Here is a 13,310-nt window from a genome sequence, read left to right on the forward strand (position 1 = left end):
AGAAATTGTGAAAAGCTGGAAGCATACAAAGAAAAGCTAACTGGGTTTACAATACTATAACCCATCGGTACTGCTTTAACAATTAAGAAACAACAATAAGTGATACTTCACAGTAGCATGCCTTCAAAAAACATAAAACAAGCCTCATCTATATCAGTTTATACGTACACTTTTATACATCATTATCTATTTGAGTTATCATATCACTAGTTCCTACCATCATTTATGCATACGGTTGATACATACACATTTATATTTATATACACATTTATATCATTATACTATCATCATCTATATGATTAGTTCCTATCATCATCTATATCAGTTATCATCTTCAATATACATTAAAATTGCACAAATGTAACTTAAAAGTTATACAAAAGTAATTTAAAATTTGTTTCGTGATGAATTCAATCATTCAAAAATCAAAATCAACCATAACATTCCATGCACAAAAACATATAATTATATTGATTTTTGAAAGAAGAGAAACATAGATAATATGTAATTCATATAATAATGGGGGCAACAATAGACAAAATAGTGAATTTGTGGTGGAAGTCCTTGACTTTCCAATACAATAACAGTATCGATTATTGGAAGAAATGTAGATATGATTACAAGGTTCTCACACTACGATACGATAATAAATTTGGGTTTACCTCAAAAAAAAAAAAAAATATATATTGCAGCGGCAAATTGGAACCAACGAGCAGCAGAGATACACAATAAAAATCCCTTCCTCACATAACTAGCCTTTAAGAGCCTGTGCGTTGCACGGAGGACCCTATAAAGACTAAGTATAAGATTGATAGTAACAGAATAAGTAGTAACTATATATATGTATGACCGTACCGCTATTTTATGCAACATTTTGATCATTAAGTGGAGATTAATAGCCAAACCTCCAAATATCAGATGCATGTTTGACTTACTGAAATAATATCATCACATTTCCTTAAATTCACCCCATAACAGTTTGGTATACTCAAAACCCACAAACAAATGATGGTACCACCTCAAAATGAAAAAAGAAGAACAAATAAAGTAACATAGTTAATGGCATAAGAGATAAAACACTAACATCACTAACTATTGTAAAGCTCATTGTACATTTTTGTACAAATAGGAGACTCTAGCTGACAACTTGGGCGTGCAAGTTTAAAACATGGGTCAATTGGTTATTGATTTTAAACCTATTGTTGACCACCAACACTAAATACTACAACAAACAATACCAATGTCACAAAGATCCTCATAAAATACAATACACCTTAGACAATAAATAACAAAGTTATCAAAGAACTCATAAACAACAAAAAATGTAGAGACAAACACACTAAAACTGAATTCGCAAACATCATCAATCGTACATACCAATGACACAAACAATGGCAAAAAAAAAAAAAAAAAAAAAAAAAAAAAAAAAAAAAACCAAAAAAAAAAACAAATAATGAAATTTCCCTAAATACTATCAAGAAACCTATGTATGTGGATACAACCCGAAAATCTATAATGACATTATGGAAGTGTTTGTAACTTCGGTTTCCAGAAATAATGCATATGGATAAATAGGCTCTTAGCCTCTTGTGACCTAAATGGGTCATAATTTCCAAGGTAAGTCAAAATAAGTTCAAAACACATTTTAAAAACACAAAACTTACAAATACACTTAATACAACATATGTGACGTATCTAAATTAACCGTTACCTGAATTGACACCCAATTAGTTATACGGGTCAAATTAACCCAAATGGATACTCTTTAAAAATGTGAGATATATACTGAAAACATATGTATTTCAACTCTTTTGGCCCGGAAGCCACGTGTCTTACAACTCTGTGTGAACTTGGAAGTCAAATAAGATGTGAGCCTAAAGACTAAAAGTTAAATATGGTTGATGTATGTAATATGATAGAACACATATTGCTATAACAGAATCAGACAACAAATAACAACAAAAAAAAAAAAAAAAAAAAGATCAAATGGAATTATTAACAATCAAATTATTTCAAGGATATCTGCGAATTGGATACGTATATTGACGAATATGTATAAACTAATACATATAGAAGATGAATAATACAGACCTATGACCATTCCCGATGGACCTTCGTTATGAGTTTATGACTATTGCCACCAAAACGGTAGCTGAATCAGCCACCACCGCTGCGTCCACCGCCAAATCAGACACCGCTGCTTGAGCCACCGCCACTACGACAACAAAACACAAAAAAGCATAACATCTATGCAATTAAAAAAAATCATGTTGTTTCCTATTTGTGGTTTTGACAAGTACCTTCGCCATATTTCTCAAAAGGGTATGACCAGCGTTGTTGCAAGTGTTCATGCCACCTTGGTGCTTTATTTCTCAAACACCAACATTGCAAGTGTTCATGCCTGCTTGGCGCTTTATTTCTCAAACACCAACATTGTGACATGTTTATTTGATCGAGTGAGATATCTTACCTAAACGAAAAAAATGAATAGCTTAGTATATCAAGCACATGCACATCTGTTGTATTATTGTTACTACTAATAATAACAACCATAAGCCTTCTTTCTCAAAAATCCAATTAACATTTAGAAATTAAAGTGTGTCATTTAAACTATATGCACACCGATGGATTTTGTCTCTTTTTGTTTGAATAAGATCCTATTATTAAATAATTTTGAGATTTATAATTACTTATAGCTCATGATTAAACATAGTCTACTCACCTTAAGGGATTGAAGATGCTGAGTGTTGAACTCGGTCTCACTGTAAGGAAGCAATTGCCTTATAAGCCAACCACCATCCCATAAAGTATATGCCGATATATTTGTTCGACAAAAAAGACTAATCAACGCATATAGTACATGATGAAATCAAGGATGTACATTTTGCCAAAATTAACTTGAGCTTTAAGATCCAACAAATAATAGTATCGTTATTCGTTACACCATTCAATGGGTCGGCTTCATATGTAACACCCCTTCAAAAACCATTAACGGCGATGTTAACTCTGGTCCCAGTGCTTGGCTTGACTTCTATGTAACAGCAAAGTTTTACATACTTGAGAATAAACATGCTTAAAAAGTCAACAGGAGGTTGAGTGAGTTCATAGGTTTGTCATAATTAATGATTTTGAAAATAGTAATAGATCACAAGATTTCAGTTTCCATAAATATCCTTACACCGCAGTGTAATAAAAAGATTCTACAACCATGGGCACCTGGTAACAGCCTTAACAATAATAATATAATAATGAATACCCCTGATGTCTATAGAGCACCGAATCAAGTGCGAAAAATACCCTCGAAGTACTAAACATCCGTTGACTGCTAGCGCGACTAGCCCGGATGGGGTTGTCAAACCCGATAGATCTATCAATAGGATTCGCGTCTACGGTACAGAGACCAATAGATTTCGTTACCAAGCTAGGGGAATATTTGTGATTCTAACCCACGTAGAATTAAGTTTAGTACTTGTATCTATTTTGTAAAACAGATATAAAACATTGCATGTATTCTCAGCCCAAAAATATATATAAAAAGGGAGCTATGAAAACTCACGATACGATATGATAGTTTGTAGTAAATATGTGTATGATGGCACTGAGCAAATGCAGAGTTGTCCTCAGATTCACGAACCTATATCAAGTATATATATTAACACATATACTTGTAATCGAGTAAGTTTATATATACTATTTCACTTGTTATGTATTTCTATATATATATATATATATATATATATATATATATATATATATATATATATATATATATATATACTTATATATATACTTATATATATATATATACTTATATATATATATATATATACTTATATATATATATATATATATACTTATATATATATAAGTATATATATATATATACTTATATATATATATATATATATATATATATATATATATATATATATATATATATATATATATATATATATATATACGGGCAGGTTCAAACGAGAACCACAAAAAAGGCGAGAACTGCGAGAACTTTTTAATTTCATAGTTTTTATGCATTTGTATGCAACAAATTATATGCAAATGTTAATTAATGATCATATCATTAACAAACATATGTTCATTATTACAAATTACATGTTAAGTTGTTAATTATATAAAATGTTCAAATGTTTCACAAACAAGTATGCACATGTGAACAAGAAACTATATATTTGATTATATAGGTAAAATAAAAGTTTTTCCAAACTATTTTATGTTCATTCTTACTCTCCATCAATATTTATGGGTGATTTAATTGATTCACATGTGAAAATCTTTGTAAATTAAAAGTTCTCGCAGTTCTTGCCCTTTTTGTGGTTCTCGTTTGAACTTTTGACTATATATATATATATATATATATATATATATATATATATATATATATATATATATATATATATATATATATATATATATATATATATATATATTCTATGTATAAGTATTTGTTTGATAAAATGATTTTAATACTGATAATGAATAAAGTGTTGTATTGTTTTGTAATAACAATAATAATACTAGTAGTAAAAATGATATTAATCATAATAATGTTTAAAAATAATAATAATAATAATAGTAATAATAATAATAAAAGTTCTTATAATACTAATAATAGAAATAATTAAAATGTTATATGTTTTCAATAGTAATGATATTTATAATTTTTGTAATATCCATAATAATAGTCATAGCAGTAGTAATAATAATAATACTTAGAAATGATAGTTTTAATAAAAATGTTAATTTTTATAATAATGATACTACTATTAATATTCTTAGTGATAATATTAGATACATCGATAGATTTAAAAATAATGATACTTGTATTAATAACGATAATAAAAATGATATAATAATAATGCTTATAATAATAATAATAATAATAATAATAATAATAATAATAATAATAATAATAATAATAATAATAATAATAATAATAATAATAATAATAATAATCATAATGATAATTATAATTATGAAAATAATAATAAATGGTAACTAACATTTTTATTAGTAATAATAATAATAACTATAATACTAGTAATACTAGTAATAATAATAGTAACAATAATAATAATAATAATAATAATAATAATAATAATAATAATAATAATAATAATAATAGTAATAATTATAATAATGATAATAATAATAATAATGATGATAATAATAATAAGAAAAACTACTTTATAAGCTTTCCCTAAAAAAATGCCATGGCCGGGACTCGAACCCGCTACCTCTCGCTCACCCGAACACCCCTTAAACCATTCTTCCATTTATGTTTTCTTGATTAAATACCCAATTTAATTTTATTTAACCCTTTCAACTTTCTGTTCTATAGCTTCTTCTTCTCCTGACCACCTTAATCGACCCAGAACCAAATCAATAAACCTAATAACTAAACTAAAAACTGAAACATAATTAAACGGTTTTGTATTAATTAGCAAATGATGAGAAAAATAAAAAATAAAAAAAATAATAAGAAAGAAAGAAGAGCTGCTGTTCGCGTAAAAAAAAAAGAAAACTCAATATCGAATTCGATTTTTAAGAAGGTTTTAGATCATGAGTTCAACATGAAATAAGTTTTAATTAACTCCTAAAAACTTTCTAAATCGTTAATTTTGTGATGAACTAATTAGTTTTAATTGACTCCTAAAAACTTTCTAAATCGAATTTTGTGATGAACTAATTAGTTGACTTTTTAAAAATTATCTTTGACTCAGAAATTCGTAATCGATTGGAGAAATTAGAAGCTGTACTCTTGCAGATAGTTTGAATAGATAATTCCTAAGACAACTGCATTTTTAGAATTTGAAAATTGATTTGAAATCGAGTTTTTGGCAAAATGGATCAAGATCAGAGGTGTAGAGCTGTATATAAAAAAAAATTTCTGTTTAATTCTTAATACATCAACAATTGATAATCGATAATTTGGTAATGGAAATGATGAGTTGAATGATCCATTTACAAATAGCTGATTGATTTATAGTGGATGTATGGATCGATAGCAACAAAATTAAAACCAATGGATGAATAAAGAATAATTAGGATTATTAAAAAAAAAATTAAAAGCAGTTCCTGATATTAGAAAAAAATTGAAAGAAATTAGTTTAAAAATAAAAGCAGATCATGATTTGTAATTAATAAATATGTACACTCTTTTTGACTTTTTAATTTATTTTTAATTTATATTAATTATTAATAATAATAATTTGATAATATTATTAATAATAATAAAAGTAATAATAATGATAATAATAGAATTAATAATAAATATTAATCATAATAAATGATAAATAATAATAATTTTGATAATAATAATACAACATTGTTTGACAATACTGATAATGATGATTGTAAATGAAAATGTTAATATTGTTAAATATTATATTAATAATAATAATATTAACTAATACTAATGTATTATTATTTAGAAAAAAAAATTGTTCGTGAATCGTCGGAATTTATCGAAGTTAAATGAAATCATGTAGTGATTTTGTTTAAATTTTGTCGGAAATTTCCGGGTTGCAAGGTTGGAGAATTCGGATCTCGGGGAGATCTCGTTTGGACTTTTTTAGGGAGATCTCGGCATCTCGGAATAATCTCGGGGAGATCTCGGACGTTGACTTATGTTGACTTTATAGTTTTTTTAAAAAAAATAAACATAAAAACATAAATATATGTATATCTATATATGTTTTTACGAGATTTTACAAAAATATCAGAGAAATGAGCGAGAAAATGTTAGAAATTACGAATTTTAGAAGAAAATCTTAAAAATTAGCAAGAAAATTCGAGAAATCGTGGCTTTGACTAAGTTTGACCCCGTTGACCGAGAAATCTCGGGAGATTAATATCTCGTCTCGGTTGCCTTCTAAAAACGAGATCTCGGGAGAGATCTCGGGGAGATCTCGGGAGATTTACAACACTGCCGGGTTGTTATATCATATCACCTTTTATCTCTAATGGGTCAAACGACTAAAAAAGAACAATATAAAATGATGCACAATATTTTCTAAACCAAATTAAACTTGCTAAATTTACGCTTCTAAAAATGCTTTTATGAACCTTTAACCATAATTCACACCATTCAAATTCCACCTATTAAACTTGTAATTAACTAATTTCACATAGTTGCACTCTTTATTTATAGAGGAAAAATATTAAGCATTTTCAAAGAAATAATGGTGTCAATATATGGTATATCATAACAAATAATTCTTTCGCTTAAGTTTATTTACACTTGATATAAGAATGGGTATGTGGGCATCTATATCTCTGTGTTCTCAAATAACAAATTAATTATAATTTGATTCTAAAGACATACCCAGCAAACAATATTAAGGCCGTTCTCGATGAAGGATGCATCGGTAGGCCTCTTTCCACTTATAACTTCAAGCACAAGTACTCCAAAACAATAAAACAATGAATATTTGTCTATGTTGCTCTACCACTCTGCATATGATCTGCAATTAAAAATTATGTACAAAAATTGAGACGAAAGACCAATACCTTTTGTCCAAATTCATAAACTTGTTAATTTATTGGATCGGATGTCAAATACAATACAAGAACAATACTATTTCAATATAATTGAATCCTTCAATTAAATGATTTGGTATATATTAATACATAAAAAGACAGATTGGGCATCTTATGACCCATTTGACATTTTGACATATTTCCTTGCAAGCTTTCCTGTATAAAGTTTACCCATCTTATGACCCGTTTGTGACCACTCGCTAACTATTCTTGACAAATGCCTCACTTTTATATATGAACCCACAAATAAAACATATAGTACTTTCCTCCACTTCACACTGAGAAGGAACATGCATTAAAACATCGACACAAATATATATACCTTTTTTCATGAAGAGGCTAGATTAAAGTCATTATCATGTTCAAACTACATAACAATAGTAAACAATCAAGAAACAGTTAGTCATGTATCTACTCAACAACTACTCCATAAAATAAAGAAATTTCAACCAACACATTCGGTGATCATAAATTATCGTTCTCGAATGAACCTGCATCCATTTGCCAAAAAAAATATTATTGTTCATAGAGGGGTATATCGACCCAATTTTCCAAATGCGATTCATTAGCCTAATGTGCAGTTGATTTGGGTCTATCTATTATATTAAAACTAAGAGCACCAACTTATCTATAAGACTAATATGAAATTGACAAATGCATCTAGTTACTATTACTATACCATATTATTACGTATGAATCATAGTCAATTTAACCACCAATTATATAACCAACCTTTTAGCACCATTGAGCTTAATTATAACATTTCCAATAGAAAGTATGGTGGTCTAAATGTGCCAACTTATTGCCATTTACATAAACTCATGTATTGTGAATTATAATCGGGCTAAGTGTAAATAATATCTAAAAGGGTCAAAATGGGCCAACGGTCACTTCAGGCAAGTGGTGATATTAACATACTGTTTTTTCAAAAAGCTTTGGAGATCGACAGAAACGTGCTCTCTGGAGTCATTGTTATCACCATCTTCAAGAAAGCATTCACTACCTAGCTGACAACAAAACTGAAAGTAACATGATGTAGTTAAGTGCATAAATTGTCCTAGACTACATTACTCGAAATATTACTGAAACAATATAAGCTACTCATTTTGTTTGTTACCCAATCAACCCAATTGTCAAGTCTCATTTTTTTAAATCAATTCCTTCGGTCGATATGAAATAGATTCATCAATGTGCATTCATATCCTAATTCGGTTCAAAATGGGCCAATAGAAACACCCTACAACCAAACTCGTGATCAATCAAAGGACTTATATTGATGAACAAAACGTACATAATTAACTGATTGCAGTTAATGTAGGGAGTTATCAATATGTAGTTACTGGTATTGTATAACTGGATGTAATAGAAAATAATAATTAAGTATTATTATATTTTAAAAACTAATCTAACTCTATTATTAGCCATAATCAGAGATTAAATTGAACACAATACCTCGATTCTGTAAGATCACCACAAAACGTATATCTTCACAATTGATTTTGAAGAATGACAATAGGGTTTATATTCATGAAATATGAAAAATTATTAATCAATCACATCCAATATAATGATGTACCTTTATAATCAAGGATCAACCATTGTGAGAATGTAACCGGATCCATGGCAGGAAGAATTAAAGGATTAAAGTGATACATAGAAGAAGTCGATTAACAATATAGTTTTCAATTACAACAAAATTACAATTGTAAACTAAAAAGTCAACATAATCATGCAAAATAAAATAGAAAAACCTAATTATACCTTATAAATTGACGATGCAGATAAATTGTTAAATTGAAATGATAATGAATTTACCTAATTATTATCTACGCGATGAATTGATGCAAATGAGAAGGATGGAATAACAACTCGACTGAATCTAGAAACTAGGAAATCGTTTGAATAACTCGAATCATGTATCGATTGAAGAAGTTGATTACGATTGCGATTGAAGAAATAGATTAAAAAACGGATATAAAAAATGATTTCAAACCCTAAATCGAACCAAACGTTTGAATCGTGACGGCTATAATGACGGGTAAATCGTGGTATGAGCGGGCTGGTGGTTAGGTGGTTGACTGATTGAGCAGTGGAATCGCAGTAGACGGATGGCGGCGGACGGTGGTGATAATCGCCGTTGTTTTTGAGAGTTTTTTTTTTTTTTTTTTTTTTGTTTTTGAAGTAACTAACGAATGGGGAAATGTGGGGTGATTGGGGGTTGGGTAATTGCCATGTGGCATGTTAGTATGGGTGGTGATGTGTAATTGATTGACCAATAGGAGGGTGACAAATGTTTGATGGGTTGGTAAATCAATGGGTGTTAGCCACGTGGTAGTAAGCCACATGGTTTGTAAGGGGTAGAGAAGCGTGAGTATCACTACCAATGTGTCATTCTGACATTTATCCTACAAAACTCTTCCACGTGTTAATCATAAAATTAATCAGAATTATTTTTTGTTAATTACTAAAAAAAATGCCGCGTGTCCCAAATAAGTCTCCCTCTTCAAAACCGTCACCACCCACAGCTTTCTTTCTATCTCTTCTAAAATCTGAAAACCTCAGCCCCTTCTAGCCGGAGATGAAGGCCGAAAACTGCCGCAATCGACACGCCACTACCACTAATTTATCCGTTACAATTTTACGCTCCTAATGGTATAAATTTTGTAATCATCCGATTGTATTGATTTTTTTGCCCTAATTTTCTCTTTAGTTTATTGTACCTCATCTGTTACATGTATATTGTGTTGATATTCCGCTTCAATCTGGCATGTCTGTTTCAGAAAATATAAACGAAATTAGTATATTGTAATTGATTTTTTCTTAGTGTTAATGATACAAAAGAAATGAAACTGCAGTTAATCGTATGTTTGCGCGTTAGATAATTATATCGACTGGGGTTTTTTTCAGTCAACATTTTTGGGTTTTGTCCATAATTTTTTTTTTACCATAATATGGATTGTTGGATGTAATACGTATTATTAATTGATCTCATTATAATTAATTCGATTATGCTTGGCAGAGATAATGGTTTGATGGTTCCACAATCTTGATTTCATCTACGACTAATTACAAGTAACTTTGTTAATAATTGGTTTGTTTTCTTATTTGTAAAATTTTCTGTTCGTTTTAACTTTTTCTAACATTCTGATTGATTTGTTGATGAGCGTAAAAACCTTTTTTGATATGTTGTGTTCATGAACTGTTTGGTACTTGTGAGATTTTTAGATGGCCAAAGGAGTTCAATAGGAGAAACTATGCATTATATCTTCTACTTTTTTAAAGCCAACAATGTATGTTTGTGGGTTGAGTGCAGGACCAGCTGGAGGAGCCATATGGTAGTGATGATGATGGATCTGTAGAAAAGACTATAGATTTATCATTCAGTTTTATAAATCTGGATATTAGATTGAGCCGTCTGTACAAGTATGCATCTCCACAAGAAATGGGCAAGTTCCATCCTCATACAAAGTTCATGATAATTTTCATCTATTGCAAACTGAGCCTTATGTTTAGGTACAATCATAAGGTATTTGGATAAGTTTTACTTTTATTGTGGCTTATAAGGTGCAGCAACATATTAAACACCAATATGAACATTCAAATTGTGTTCCTTCACATACAATTGATAATTCAGTATACACTAGCCACATGTTATTTTTGTATAGATAATAATCTCTTAATGTAAGTTTGGTTTTCATGGTGCAGAGAATGGTCATTACATTGTCATCATACAAACCTGTTTAGGATGCTGTTATGAATAATGTGTTGGTTTTTGAGTTTCAAGAATCAGTCAATGGAGGTTTGTGTCCACTTAAATAGTTTTGTTGGTTTAGTTATTCAATTTCATATTTAAAACGTTATATTAGAAGTTGAAACCGTGTATGACATCTTAGAGGTATATAAAATGGAACTATATGGATGAAAATGCCAAGAAACATCTACTCATGATTGGAAAATTATGCAATATAAATAGTTGCAGGGAATGCTAAAGAAGCTGATAAATAACTACTTCCATGAAGGAAAGGTAATAGGCTCTTAATATCACTGCCTTTAATGATTTACACATGTTAATTTAGAAAAAAAAAATGCACACATGTTTACATCTTTAGTCAACCATGATAAATATGGCAGTTTTATTTCTTATAGAAGTCATCTATGTGTGATTTAGTGTATTGATTATAGATTAAGAATCATGCATTCACTATTCTGAAAAAATGTATGAAATTTGATTCTTTGAATATTGGCAACTCTTATATACAATTTGAATACATTTAGTTCTGATGGGGCATTATTTTTTAGCTAATGCGTTGATTTGTCAACCGGTTGAAGGGATGGTTGATATACCACTGGCGCAACCTGGTGAACGCATTGATGAATGTGAACTTCTCAAGTGGTTTGTTCAAGAGGTATTTATTTTAGGTCCCAACGTTTGTTAATTATCTGCAATATTGAAGTTAAAATGTGTCTGATGAGTAAACCTCTAATTGCATAAGTTTTTTTTTTTTTTTTTTTTTTTTTTTTTTTTTTTTAACAGGGAGATCAACTTGAAGAATATCAACCACCTTGTGACGTGCAAAGTCATAAAGCTACTATAGAGATTTAGAGTCATTATAATGGGAAAGTTGATAACGTTTTGCATATTCCCGGTGATATTATAAAGGTATTACTAATAATATTCCAAGGTTAATTTTGTTCTAATTAACTCAATATTGTATAATGAAATTGGATTGATAATATTATGCAGAGGTTTTCTTTCTTACAAATGGAGGTATGAAAACATATACGGATATAATAAAAAAGTCATTAGAAGAAGCAATGAAGTTGTAGGCATTTTATAGGTTAGGGATTATATCAACCCTTTATGAAAGTTTATAACCATTTATGAAATTCACATGATCACCTGATTTGTATGTCTTCTTTCAGGTAATCGAATGTCTGTTAAGGATGGAGGAATAACCATAGTTTCTTAGAATAAAAAGCAGACTCATTGTACACTAAAGCAACGTAGTTTTTCTTTCAAGATACTACACGGTATGTTATTAGCAGTTGAAGTTAAGATTTGCTACTACTCATATGCTTTAGTCATGTTTGATATGGTCATTCTTTTATAAGTTTTTGGCTGTCATTTGTAACTATTTTTATCAATACTTTGAACAACTTAAATGCATTTGTTGAATTCGAAACATTGTTTCTTTACATGTCAACGCATAAGTTTTATATTGACAATGTTGTGTTTCTTTCGTAATTATTTCATTAACATTTTATACTTAGTTTTTAATATGGCCCACTGTGCAACGTACGGGCTCTTAAAGGCTAGTTTCTAAAATAATGGAAGGCCATTTAAGTAATTTAAATATCAAAAAAGCTCTTTCACAATATTAAACGCTAGATGCATCCAGCGTTTTCATAATGAGCGAAGCTTTTTATTATGTAGGATTTTTTTTTATAAAATCTAAAAGCTCCAAAAACCTATCTGCCAAAGATAGCCATAATATATAGGTGCGATATCCATTGATAAGTTTAAACGGGATAAACAAAATTTTAAATTTTTTTTTTGAAAAAAATTATCTTTTTAGGGATCTTAATATGCAAATAGAAAAAAACGCAAAAATTACAAAAAAGAAAAAGAAAAAATAATAACAAAATCGTTAAAAAATTGGTGATGAATGATAATAATTGTAATGAATGATTAATTTATCATTCCTCAAACGAGTGATGAATAATTAATTTATCATTCATCACTCGTTTTA

At 29.0% G+C, this 13,310-nt stretch overlaps 1 long non-coding RNA gene across 5 annotated transcripts; it reads left to right on the forward strand.

The window, feature by feature from the left end:
* The first annotated feature begins 10,097 nt into the window (after nucleotides 1–10,097).
* Nucleotides 10,098–12,720, forward strand: LOC139848157 (uncharacterized). Of its 5 annotated transcripts, XR_011759851.1 has the most exons (8): nucleotides 10,098–10,212; nucleotides 10,874–11,086; nucleotides 11,266–11,359; nucleotides 11,454–11,584; nucleotides 11,890–11,966; nucleotides 12,095–12,220; nucleotides 12,305–12,398; nucleotides 12,484–12,720. It is a non-coding gene; the product is annotated as an uncharacterized lncRNA (long non-coding RNA). The 5 variants fall into 5 exon arrangements; XR_011759850.1 differs by having other exon boundaries at nucleotides 11,266–11,584; XR_011759852.1 differs by having other exon boundaries at nucleotides 10,874–11,073; nucleotides 11,266–11,584; nucleotides 11,860–11,966.
* Nucleotides 12,721–13,310: the final 590 nt, after the last annotated feature.

This window comes from Rutidosis leptorrhynchoides, chromosome 5 (genome assembly GCF_046630445.1).
Source record: "Rutidosis leptorrhynchoides isolate AG116_Rl617_1_P2 chromosome 5, CSIRO_AGI_Rlap_v1, whole genome shotgun sequence".
NCBI lineage: Eukaryota > Viridiplantae > Streptophyta > Magnoliopsida > Asterales > Asteraceae > Rutidosis > Rutidosis leptorrhynchoides.